At 42.3% G+C, this 12,186-nt stretch overlaps 1 protein-coding gene across 1 annotated transcript in view; it reads left to right on the forward strand.

Annotated features, from left to right (window-relative positions):
• Nucleotides 1–2,779: 2,779 nt before the first annotated feature.
• Nucleotides 2,780–12,186, forward strand: part of LOC133424899 (E3 ubiquitin-protein ligase Midline-1-like) — a 78,466-nt gene continuing 69,059 nt past the window's right edge. The window contains exon 1 of the mRNA XM_061715476.1: nucleotides 2,780–2,957. The gene's annotated coding sequence lies outside the window, so the exon portion shown is untranslated. The remainder of the gene's footprint in view (nucleotides 2,958–12,186) is intronic.

Here is a 12,186-nt window from a genome sequence, read left to right on the forward strand (position 1 = left end):
GTCCACATCAGCCCAGATGTAATATAGCTACAGGTGAAGAATATGGTGTAAAAGTTAATTTATTTCAATAATTCAACTAGAATATGGTGTAAAAGTTAATTTATTTCAATAATTCAACTAGAATATGGTGTAAAAGTTAATTTATTTCAATAATTCAACTAGAATATGGTGTAAAAGTTAACTTTTTTCAATAATTCAACTAGAATATGGTGTAAAAGTTAACTTATTTCAATAATTCAACTAGAATATGGTGTAAAAATGAATGAAAATACGGTACAAATCGTGTCCCGTATTAGTTCAATACGGGACGCAACATTTTTTTCTCAAATAAAGGACAATTCCGTATTTTACGGGACAGGTGGCAACCCTAACGTCATACATGATCATAAAAGTAAACTTACAACTAATGTCGTCCTTTTGAGTCGCCACCATTTGAAACACACGTTTAACACAGTGGCTTAGAAAACCTGCTAACGTGAATTAATTGAATTAATACATAGGAATGATTCAATTAGATTTGTTCAACGAGAAACTCGTTCCAGTGCGTCATCATTACATTCAAACCATGGGGTAACATCTGTTTCTTTGAGCCGTTACGAATGCAGAAGTAAGAAATCTACAGTTTAGTCAATGACCACAAGGGGCTGGCTCCAAAAGAGATTCAATCCCCATTGGCCCTAATGTTGAAAAATGCTATAGGTCTCCATGGATACATTTTACAACACTGATAACTGCATGAGGGTTGAACCAGAGACGTTCTATAACCGAGACAGCCCACTACGGTTGTGTTTTCTGTATCTGTGTCACGTGACTGCCACGCCTCCTTAGGAGACCGGAAGTAGGTCCTGAGTCTATTGAGTCCTATGGGAAAAGTGAACGTGAGCACAGATTATTACCAATTCCTTCGCCCCATAGTAACCTAAGTAAATATGGGACCAATTTCTCAAAAGCCACAAACCTTCTGAACATTCTGACACCAAAATGGAAATTTTCAGACTGACAGATTAGGAGAAAGTGAACTTTGTTTGAGACCTGTTTCTGTCTGAGCAACACACTCTCGCGAGATTTGGCTCTCATCGTTTTCCCAACGGATAAAATGAAGTTTAAAACTAATATAAAACTTGCTTCTTTGGTTAATAATACTGTTATTTTTATTATTTAAGCCTTTTTTGGAAGAAAGTTGTACTGTATCTAGTGTTGTATGTTCCAAAACGATGTGGGGAGAGGGGCGGCCACGCCCACTTAGGAGACCGGAAGTGTATACAATTTCAAACCATTGCCAGTAACGGCAATGCGCTATCTTGTGTATAGAGGATCTTTGGTTGAACGTTTATGTATTTTATCGGGTAAAAATTATGAAAAGTCAGATTTATGCATTCTTAGGAACATGTTTTTTTTTTTTATGACTCCTCAAAGCTAACTGTAATCACTTTACCTCCTCTGTGTTTGGCATTTTTATTGAATTTTACATCTTAGATAGAATAATGACTGTTATTTTAAAGATGATGTTTGGTTGTGTTGTTAATTGTGACCAGCTGTCGACCTCTGGTCAGCTGACTCAGCCTCCTGCTGGGAGCAGCTACCACTGACTGTTGGCCTGAGGCTGTGGGGAACCCAGGCTGAGCTGATTGGCCCTTCAGCTTCCTGGTTTAGTTGAGTCACCTTCCCCCCCACAGCCTTCACCACCAACATGGATCTCAGCCCAACCATAGCTCAGCTAGTACCGGCAGTAATGCCACGGTAGCTGTGGTGGAGATGTCCAGAGTACATGTCCTCGCCTCAGAAGACCAAACCCACATCTGACACGAGGACAGAATGAAGGTCAGATGACGTTAGTTGGTTTTCATCGCTCATAGTTTAACATGAGCGACGAAAGAGAGACTTCAGAAGCGCTTTTCAGTAGAAATGTGGCTGACATCACATGGGGTTTGCTCAGTTCTACGAATCAAACCATCTGCCTCTGCTGAGAACGCATGAAGGACGACGTGAGGTAAACGAGCTGAGCTTTCAACAACTGATGCAACAAAATGAAAGAAAAGCACATGTTCTATGATGTTCCTGGACCATATTTTCTGAAACCGCCCAGTAAATCAAACCGTTCGTTCCCTTTTAAGAGTCCAGTTTCATCCCAAAGCGCTCAAAGTGAATCTCTGGACTTTAAATGTCTAGAAACTATGTGGACCCCGCTGCTCTGTGTACGTGGTCCCTTGGGTAGCAACTGCTGAAAGGAAAAACAAAGATAGACTGATAGACGGAAAACATCGCTGAGGTAGTGTTTATTATTAGTTCTAAAGAAGAAAAGCAAGAATATACGTAGTTTGATGTATGTGTGCAATAAGCGAATGGTTGGAGTCCTTAAAAAAATTATTTTGGGACTGGAACCCACCCAGGGAGATTTAAAAAAAAGAATCCACAGACACATGGATTATCTTTTTTTTATTTTCCTTCCAGAAAGGTGTGATGGAGGAGCGAAGAAACTGGACATTATTCCGCCTCTCTCTCCACCTGCCAGGGATCAGGAAACCCAAAAGATCAACGTTCCACCAAACGGTGGCATGACTTCCCAACCGCTGGACAAAGCACTTGGCGCGGCGGTTTCCCCTGACCGCTTCACGCTTGCTTGAGCCTGAACACATGACAAGTACAACCCGAAGGCATGGGTTGGTGGTGGTGGGGGGGCTGCACAGGAGGAGGAGGAGGAGGAGGAGGAGGCGGAGGAGGAGGGGAGATGCAAGAAAAGATCCAAAGTGTTTTGATTTGCTGTGCGCATGCTGGCTCCGTGGATGCATGGATCTGCGTCCTCTCCATCTCACATTTCTGTTCCATCTCTCCAACTCCCTGTCTCACTTTCCCTGCTTCTCCCATTCTTTCTTCAAGGTTACTATTGTTTCCTCAGAGTGGAATCACTGCCTGCTTCTTCTTCTTTTCTGTCGGAGGACCATGTGAGGCTCTTGAATGTAAGTGCCTCCTTTGTTGCTTAATTCACTTTCACCAGGACCAGTCCTCTATGGAAGGTTTAGGGTCTCTTTTTTTTTCTTCCTTTTTCTCCATCGTAGCGCAGCCACAATGGGATGTCATCCATCGGAGGGGTGGAGTGGGTCGGAACGGGGCGGGGAGGGGGGGGTTTAACGACTTCATTGCTCCATGTGGTCAAAGCGTGGCAGCTGAAAGCGCTCGCACGCTGCTGTCATTGTTTCGGTGGCAGCTTTTGTCTTTCCGTTTTGAAATGAGATTCTTTCACGTAACTGAAATGTGATTAACTTTTGAGTTTCTCGAAAGCAAAAATTAACTTCTGAAATTCAGATTTTGGATGTGAAACAAAAGAAGAAAAAAAAGATTGTTAATTCAACTTCACTTTAATTTATGGATTCATTCAACTGACTCCTTTCATGTGGTCACACGTGATTTTAGCTCACATATATAGACATGATGATGAAATATGTCATAATTGGATGTATTTTTTTGTTTTCTGTTCTGTAATGAATGTCAGTTCAGCAGAGTGGAATATTTACGTTTTACCACTAGCTCGTTAGCTGAACCATGCAAGTACCCAGAAGGCTTTGTTTATGTCAGTCCGTCATCCAATTTATTCTTCTTTGCCTTATGTGCATGAAAATGCACAAATTGCTTGTTTGGACTGCAGCATCATGGAAGTTAAAGCCCCACATTTAGAATAGAAAACACTGTGTGTATCATTATGGTACATTTTCTGTCGGTTTTTCATCATTTAAAAATGTTTTTTATGTTGAAGTCAAAAATAAAACATGAAGTAATAAGTCATTAAGGTAAACTAAAAGATTAACACTATTAAGCATTGTTTCATCTGTTCAGTCTCTCTACCCAGAGTGGGTATTTTAGGAACTTTATAAATACACGTACTGCGTAATGGTATTTATCGATACTCTGATCAATACTACTCTCTTTTTACTTTGCACATGTCTGTTCCGGTTATCTGATATTATGTGTGCTGAACCTTAAAGTGCAATGCTGTATTACTGTTGAAAATACTAATTATGTATTAATGATCACGTCTCTGTGGTTGTCAGGGCAACCAATCGCACTACATTCAAACATGAGCTAAGAGCATAGACATTATTAATTTATGACCAACTATGAACAATTGGCTACAACATTAACCTGCTCAACTCTGCTGAAGTTTAGGGATGAACATTCCTCAAAAATGTGATTGTTTTTGTTGTGTTGGGATGGATAGTGATTAGTTTCTTCAGCAAAGGCTTTAGTAGTTACAGACTCAAAATCAAAATGCCCTCATTTTAGATTGTTAACAGGTTATTCAGTAATATGATGAGGTTTGAATGCTAGTATGTTTATTTTGTAAATCTCAACAGTCTGAGTGCCAGTTTCCAAAATAAAAGTCTCCAAAGTGGTATAGTGTTGTATCTGTAAGCACTACGACATTTTGTCACCTTCATTTTTGGCACACAATGACCTTTTCTGCATTTTCCTGCATGCAGCCCACACTTCAGATTTCAATTTAGCTGAAGAGTGGGATGTAAACACATTTGTAAGTCAAAAGTAATCTACTGAGCCCAACAGTTTCACCGTCATTACTACCAGCAGTTCTGCTCGTGGAAGAGAAGAATGGTATTTTAGTCCGGACCAGTCTAGAGTCACTACCACTTTAGCAACAAAGCCCATTTCTATCCCCAAATTGTCAAGAAAGATCTGGTTTCAGACCGCAAAAGTGGAGCTCTGCTCTCGACTACAAACATGTGACCTCCACTTTATAGCGGGCCTTGACCTAACATGACCTGTCCTAAACCTAGACAACTCAAAGGTGGAGGTCACGTGTTACCAGTTAGAGTGAATATTCACTTTCTCCATCTTGAACTTGTTAATATTAAGTCGGGATTACATGGTTCATATTATCCACTTCATTTTTCAGTATTTAGAGGAGCTGTTCTGAAAGGCTACATCACAACCAAAACAGGATTCGTTCCTCAACCTAACTCTTTCATGTCGCAGGTACCACCTTTTGACATGTAAATTAAACCCGTGCAAAAGGGCAGTACATGAGAGAAAAACTAAAACAAACAAACAAAAAACACACATCTGGAATCTCAGGGGATGGGAAACGCTCTTTCCAAGGTCAAAAAAGGTCGAAAAAGTCTCACGAGTAACGCACGTTTTATTAGCCCAGTTGTGTATTCTACTTTTAATGTGGACTTCATAACGCTGCAGCCATTTTAACATAAAATGCCACTTTGCATGTGTCTCGGAGACATGCTAACAGACTGCAGCCTTTAGGCGTTTTCAGATCGGATCCCGCTAATATCGCTGGATGATGAAGGCGTGGTTAATGCACGTTGGGTAATATAGACGTAAGGCGTGTTATTTGTCACCTCGGGCCTGAAGGCGAGTCGGGAGGCGTTATGCATAAAACATAGCATAACCTATGTGAGCGTGTAGAATGGTCCCTACATCAGCAGGATTCATACACCGTCAGACAGGTGTAGTTTTGCAAACGAGGATGGATGAGCATCGGTATGAGCGTGTTTTGGCCGAGTTTTTGCTTCTTGCAAAGCCCCGCTTTGTCATTTTTGTGTCCAGTTGTTCAAACAACGGACCATCCTTGGTGATTCTGGACATACGCCGAGGCTGAGTAACTTGTGGATCTCGTCTCCCCAGTTACTAATCTTGCAAATATAGATCCTACCTGTGACCTCCTGCTGCTGTTACTCTCATCAACTGTTTCCTTATTTTATTAGATAATAATAGTAAATAAGTAAAAACAACCTCCCCTGGTGGGTTGTACACCAGGGGAGGCTACATGACCAACAAACCCCTCCCACCCCCTGCCATCCTGTGTTAGTTGTGTGTACATTAGATCTGACCCGCAGTTCACACTGCGCTCTGAGGCGAGTCATTCGCAGGGCAGCTGAACACGCCACCCCGGTCGCTCAGTATAAAAAGGACACATGACACGCCAGATCTGTGCATTAAACGCGGGTATCTGCTAATGTAAAAGGGGCTTTGGACATCACTGGTAATAAAAACGGGGGGGAAATTGCCACCACCTTAGAGTGGTGTAGCAGTGATAAACGTTCTGATGCTGATGGTAACCTATAACTGACGGACAGCAACAACGGTACGTTACATTTTGAGTTTTTGTAAATTCTTGCATTAGTTTCCTTTTTCAATCCAAAGAGAAGAGTTAATTAATTGATGATTTTGAGCAGATCACGAATACCTCGACCTATTGATTTATTTGTCTTGGCACTCACACACCTTGTAAAATCCAAGGATGGACATTTAGCTATCGCTAGAAGGTCTGAGACCACCTTCATTCTCTATTTACTTCTGGTTCTCCTGTTTTACTTGCTGTTTGGGAAAGTTTAGGCTATGCAATTTCCCCATAATGTTAATACACCAAAACTACTTAAGGCACGGTTTCACTTCCTAAGAATTGACACCAAACTATTTACCTCTAGAGCTATAAGTGAAGGTAGATGTCCGGTTAAACAAGCAGTTAAACCAGTTTGCCACATTCGTTGGGTACGTTGTGACTCAACCAGGCAGCAGATGCATTTAGGGGCGACTTTTAGTACTTAGCATTGGCACTGGCAGGTGCTAGGTGGGCCAGATGTGGACCGAACTTCACAATCTGGGCCAAGGTTGGGTTTTTAGACAGATGTGGCCCAAATTTCATAAGCTGGTTTAAACATGGGATATGGTAAGTGTTGGTCTGGCCTGGCAACAAAAATGATTTGGGGAAACGTGGCTGATATTAGGCAGCCGCACTCACCTTAAGTCAACGCCATCAATCAAACCCAAGTTAAAGCAAACTGCCCATGTTTGGGGAAAAGTACTAAGTGAAACATAATTTAAATGAATTCATAATTTTCAAGCGTTGATTGAAAAAGTTATTTACAGTTGACATGAAAGGACAAATTAGTGATAGATGGCGAAACATCGACCCTCCAAAGAAGAAAGTTGGACCTGCTAATGAATGAATGAATGAATGGATGTACGCACTGCTGCTTGTAAATATACACTCAACCATGTGCAGAGGTTAAAAACTCAAGTTCTGCTCAAAATGATAAATAGTCCCTTCAGGCTTGCATGAATTTCTGTTGGAATTCAAACACTCACCGATGCTTGACTGCAAGGTAATGCATCTGAAGTAAAAAGCAGCCGACATGCCCAATGAATAATACAAATATGGTATATATACACACTGCTATGAATTATGGAAAAAAACCTGCTAATCTGAGTCTCAGCACTGATAACTAAAGTAAAGTTGTTTTTAAATGTTCTGAAGAGCATATTTATGAGCGGCTGTTTCAAATATCGACGTGGATTTGTTCCCAACACTCCGGCGAGGCTCCGTGTGTTCAGTTTGTCAAAGATTAGCGCGCACGGCCCATCAACACACGGCTCTATCTATTGCGTAATGATCTGGAATGCATTTAGCTGGTGGTGCAGCAAGAAGGATTTTTCTATCCTGTGACTGACTGAACAGCATTAATCTACAATTTACTGTACTGTGAGATAAATGAATCTTTGCTGTGGATAAAACTGGCATTTTTCTCTCCAAAGTGTTTGACTTGGCAGTTGATGTACGTGTCGTGTAAATGAGTTGTAAGATGTTGTTGGCCTATTTTAGGAATCCTTTATTTCTTAACATGCTCAAGAACATCACAAGCTGCTTATGTTTTGTCGACATTGGCTTCGAGATGGATGAAATACTGGATCACCAACGGTTGCCAATCCATCCCCTTTCCCAGCGTGGGTTCTTTCCATTCTATTCCCAGGCGTTTTGGTGGAGGAGGGAGGTGTTGGGCGAATGAGGCAGAAGCTGACAGTTACGTACCTGGAGCTACGAGTCTTGAGCTAAAATGAAGTGAAACAGTGTGCGGAGGAAGAGTTGGATGCATCACTATAACCTGGAGCGTGCATGTGAGCTCCTGAATGTGCCGGAGAATAGCCGGGATGGTGAAAGATTCAATTTGAAGCAGTTGTATGGAAGTTCTGCTCAGTTCTGTGCAACTGCCAGTAACTCTGAATGTTTTTACTATTAAAAAATAGCTTTTTCATATGTCAACTGAAATATTCAAAAGGGATATTTAAATGTATTTTAAGATGCACTAAAATTATTCTCCTTTTGAAGTCTTTGCTCTTTGTAGTATGCTCAAATAATTCCAGTTACAGCACCCTCTTTGCCATATTTGGAGCCCAGCAGGGTTTCAAGCTAGGAGGCCCTGGCACCACCGACTGCCAGTGTGTCCAATCTTTTTCATGCCCAGCCAACACACTCCCCCAACGCGCACACACATTCCGGTTATAAAATCCCATCCATCTTGGCATTCATGTGTCAGCTCCCCACTGGCCCGGGGCCACTTCCTCGCCTTATTCCAAAAGCTCAATAAAATTTGTTTGAATACAGAGAAAAGACAAAAGAGGTTAAGTTTGGAAAGATGTGGGAGGGAATGTGAATGGATCCAGAGGTATTTTATTTGCAGTGGTCCCCCTTTCATCCACCCAGTGGGTACTGGGCAACATGAATGGGCTGGTTTGTTTTACGGGTGACCAAACATGACACTTGAATGTTAATCTGCATGATGATAGAGCCTGAGAGAGCCGGAGACACTCCGTGATGAGAAAGGGCTGCGGACTAGTCAAGTGCTCTGTTTTGTTCCATCCCTGCCAACCTCACAGCTTTTGAGAGGCGGTGCTTTGACTGTGTGGTGATTCAGCTTCTCCCAACATATTGTGCGTTTGTGCCAGCCACTACAGAACAATAGTACTTTCTAACTATTGTACAATCTGCTGGAAGCCTTGTGTGAACAGCTTCGCCTCCACTGAGCACTTACGGTGGCGGTGGAGTGCAGTATTGATGGAGTCACAGAATATGGATACTCTGATTGATCTCCACCTGCTATATTACTTTAAAAACCTAAGTGTGCTATGTACAGTACAGACCAAAAGTTTGGACACACCTTCTCATTCAAACAAATGGGGAAGTATGTCCAAACTTTTGGATTGTACTGTACGTTGCCATAACTATAATCTAGTAACTTTACACCTTAGACATTTCTACAAATAGTGGTCTTCTCCATCTTTCTCCAAAGGCTTTGTGGTTCAGCACTGGTCGCTTGTTCGATATTCTGCTGCAACCTTTTGCACAATTAGTTACTCGCAATTAGGGTTGTCCCGTTCAGGATTTTTCAGCAGAGCGTAGGAACCAAGTGTGGTTGTTCAGAGACGGACCCTTTAGACCGTAACACCAGCCCACGAAATAGCAGTCCGTCATCCCTGTGTTGTGTTGTCACCAAGTCAATAAAGTGGACCAAAAGATGATTAACGAGTAACGGATAATCATTTACATAACACTACAGTCACTTTTCTACGACAGCTTTTCTTTCTTTTTAAAACTTTCAGACATTGTCTCCGTTTATCTGAGCATAGGCTAGCTGTTGTTAGCTTTCTGTTAGCCGCGCTTCTCTCCCCTCCAGCACAAACGTCTCTTCAGCCGCCCAAAAGCAATATCTTATAATAAACACACATCAACTGACTGTATTGTTAAATACAGTTGTTAAATACAATTATAAAATGATTTAATAATTAATATATATTAAAAACATTAATAACTAGGTATGCGTTATGGATCTCTTTTCTGAACCCAAGCGCACGACACCAGACAGGGTTAAACTTTGGCCAAAAACACGACGTAGTTTAATTTGTAAAACACAAAAAAACTTCCACAGGGAATCCACAGAGAGATGTACAAAAAAACTCCTTAAGCCTGGATTATGGTTCTGCGTTAAATCGACGCCAAGCGCACATCGCAGGTTGCGCCACAATGAGCTCCCCATGGCACACGCCACGCCGTGCCTGACGTGCACCTCCCAAAAATTGTAATTATGCGCCGAGGCAACGCAGACCCAACGCAGACCGAGAGGGCTGTGATTGGTTTGCTTGGTAGCAACGCATTTCCGGTTCCGGTTGTTTGTTTTTTGCACAATAGTTGTCCTTATCTCTTTGATTCACTTTGACCGGAAAAGTTGGATAAACCATTCAGGAAAAGAATGCAACCCCCTAGCGCTCTCGGGGGGTATTGAACCGCGGCAAAATGGAGTGACAGAGAAGTCTGAAGGGTTCACGACGGCGTCACAACGGCGTAATGACGGCGTCACGGCAGCGGCGTGTGCTCTGCGTTGGTGTAACGCAGAACCATAATCCAAGCTTTAGCCTACTCACAGGGAACTCCAAAATCATAAGGCACAGAGCAAAAAGCAAACAAACAAGAACTCGTCTCGACCTACAGGTAGCCCCGCTCTGAGCTGCAGCTGTGGCTCAGAGCGCGAGCCGCCCGGCTCGTCCTCGCCGCGCTGACTCGGCGCTCCCAGCGCGACCGGGTTGCGGAGGAAAGACCAGCTGGCCGAGCCCTAACAGTATGTCCCAATACTTTTTTGTCCAATACCGATGTTTTGAAAATGACGTGATCGGGACAACACTACTCACAATAGACAATGAAAACACCAATACTGAAACAATTTGGTTCGTTTGGATGGTCCACAGTGGCTTGTATCAGCTATGCTAGTCCCGTTTGCTGTAAATGTATCATGATGAAGTTAAAACTTGTAAAAGCTGTAATAGCAGTACAACATCATAAAACATCACATCACCACCTGCTTGGTACTGAGAAGGTCCACCTTGTGCCCACAAAAGAGCTCAGGATTTGGACAAAGAACATGTGAGGGTGGCCTGCAGCACCAGACACTCCAGGACACTCCAGGACACTCCAGGACACTCCAGGACACTCCAGGACACTCCAGGACACTCCAGGACAAAGAACATGTGGGTGTCCTGGAGTGTCTGCTGCTGCGCTGTTAGCAGTCCAGCCTCTGGGGCTGTGGGTTGTGGCGTGGGGTGTTTATGGACTGGAAGTGCTTCCCACAGATGTCTTCAGGTTCAATCCACTTGGCCTATGAGGAGTTCCGAAAACAAATGAACAGCCCAGATGTCTTTTTGCGGTCCTTGAAAACTGAGCAGCAGCTGCTGTAGGGAACTGATGTTACGATGTTGAGGGGCGTGGTTTTCCCCAGCAGAACATTGCACTGTAACAACACACATATTTACTCACATTATCAGTTAGTGGACTTGTTATTCCTGATTGGCTGTACAGCCATTCCCTCTTGTGAAAAAGGACTAGTACTCCTCCCTTTTACAGCCATGTGCACCGGTACAAAACGTACCAAAGGAATGCGACAGGGTATGGACGGAGTCTATCCAGTTACTTGAACAGAAGTGTGCAAGAGACGGTTTTTTTGTATCTTAGCAGAAAAAAATTTGGATCCCAGATCAGACGAGGCACAATGTCAAGAAAAAACAACTTTAAACTTTAAGCTAGTTTAAGCTAGTTATGTTTGCTTAAAATGGTTTCAATAATAAAAAAATAAATAAATAACATAGCTCCTGATACTGAATACTCCTGACATTATTATGGTGATACGAGTTAAATTTAATTCCAGAACTAAAGTAAAAGTTGTAGTTTTGTAGAAAATCTGTACCCTGCATTTTTCTCCAATCTGTTGACCTTTAGGAGAGTAACTAGCTGATAGTAATTAGCCATACTATGTGCAAAGGTTGCAAATTATTTCACCAGCAGAAGAAGCGCAAACCTGCATAGCTCTTTGAAAATATTTATTTTCTTCACCTTGAATTTTGAAAAACACGACGATGGTGTAATGTGTAAATCAGATTCTGAAGTGTTAAGATTGAAAAGTTACATCATGATTTTTTCACCCGAAGTTGTTAAAATGATACCATATACTGTACACTGCCGTGGTTGCAATAATAGAAAGACATTATTATGTGGTGGATTTTTGCAACACAGAGCATTTTTCTTGAAATGGAGGAGAAAAGGAAAGGAAATGTAATCTCCCGGGACAAGCTAAATGCTATTTTCAGGCAGCCGTATTCTGAGATCAATAAAACCGACTCGTAGAACAGCAACACCAACTGAATCCTTTCAAGATAGCAGCAGCAGATCTCTCAAACGTTTCATTCTCTACTGCCTCCTCCAGCATCTGCTCTTTACAAGCACAACCTGCATGCTGGATCAACCCCCTGGCTTTCAAACACCACTTTCAGCGCCCGAACAGCCGACGCCATCTTTTTTGACAGGATTAATCCATCATCTACTGTAGGTTGCTACTTCAC

Source organism: Cololabis saira, chromosome 24, assembly GCF_033807715.1.
Source record: "Cololabis saira isolate AMF1-May2022 chromosome 24, fColSai1.1, whole genome shotgun sequence".
In the NCBI taxonomy this organism is placed as follows: domain Eukaryota; kingdom Metazoa; phylum Chordata; class Actinopteri; order Beloniformes; family Belonidae; genus Cololabis; species Cololabis saira.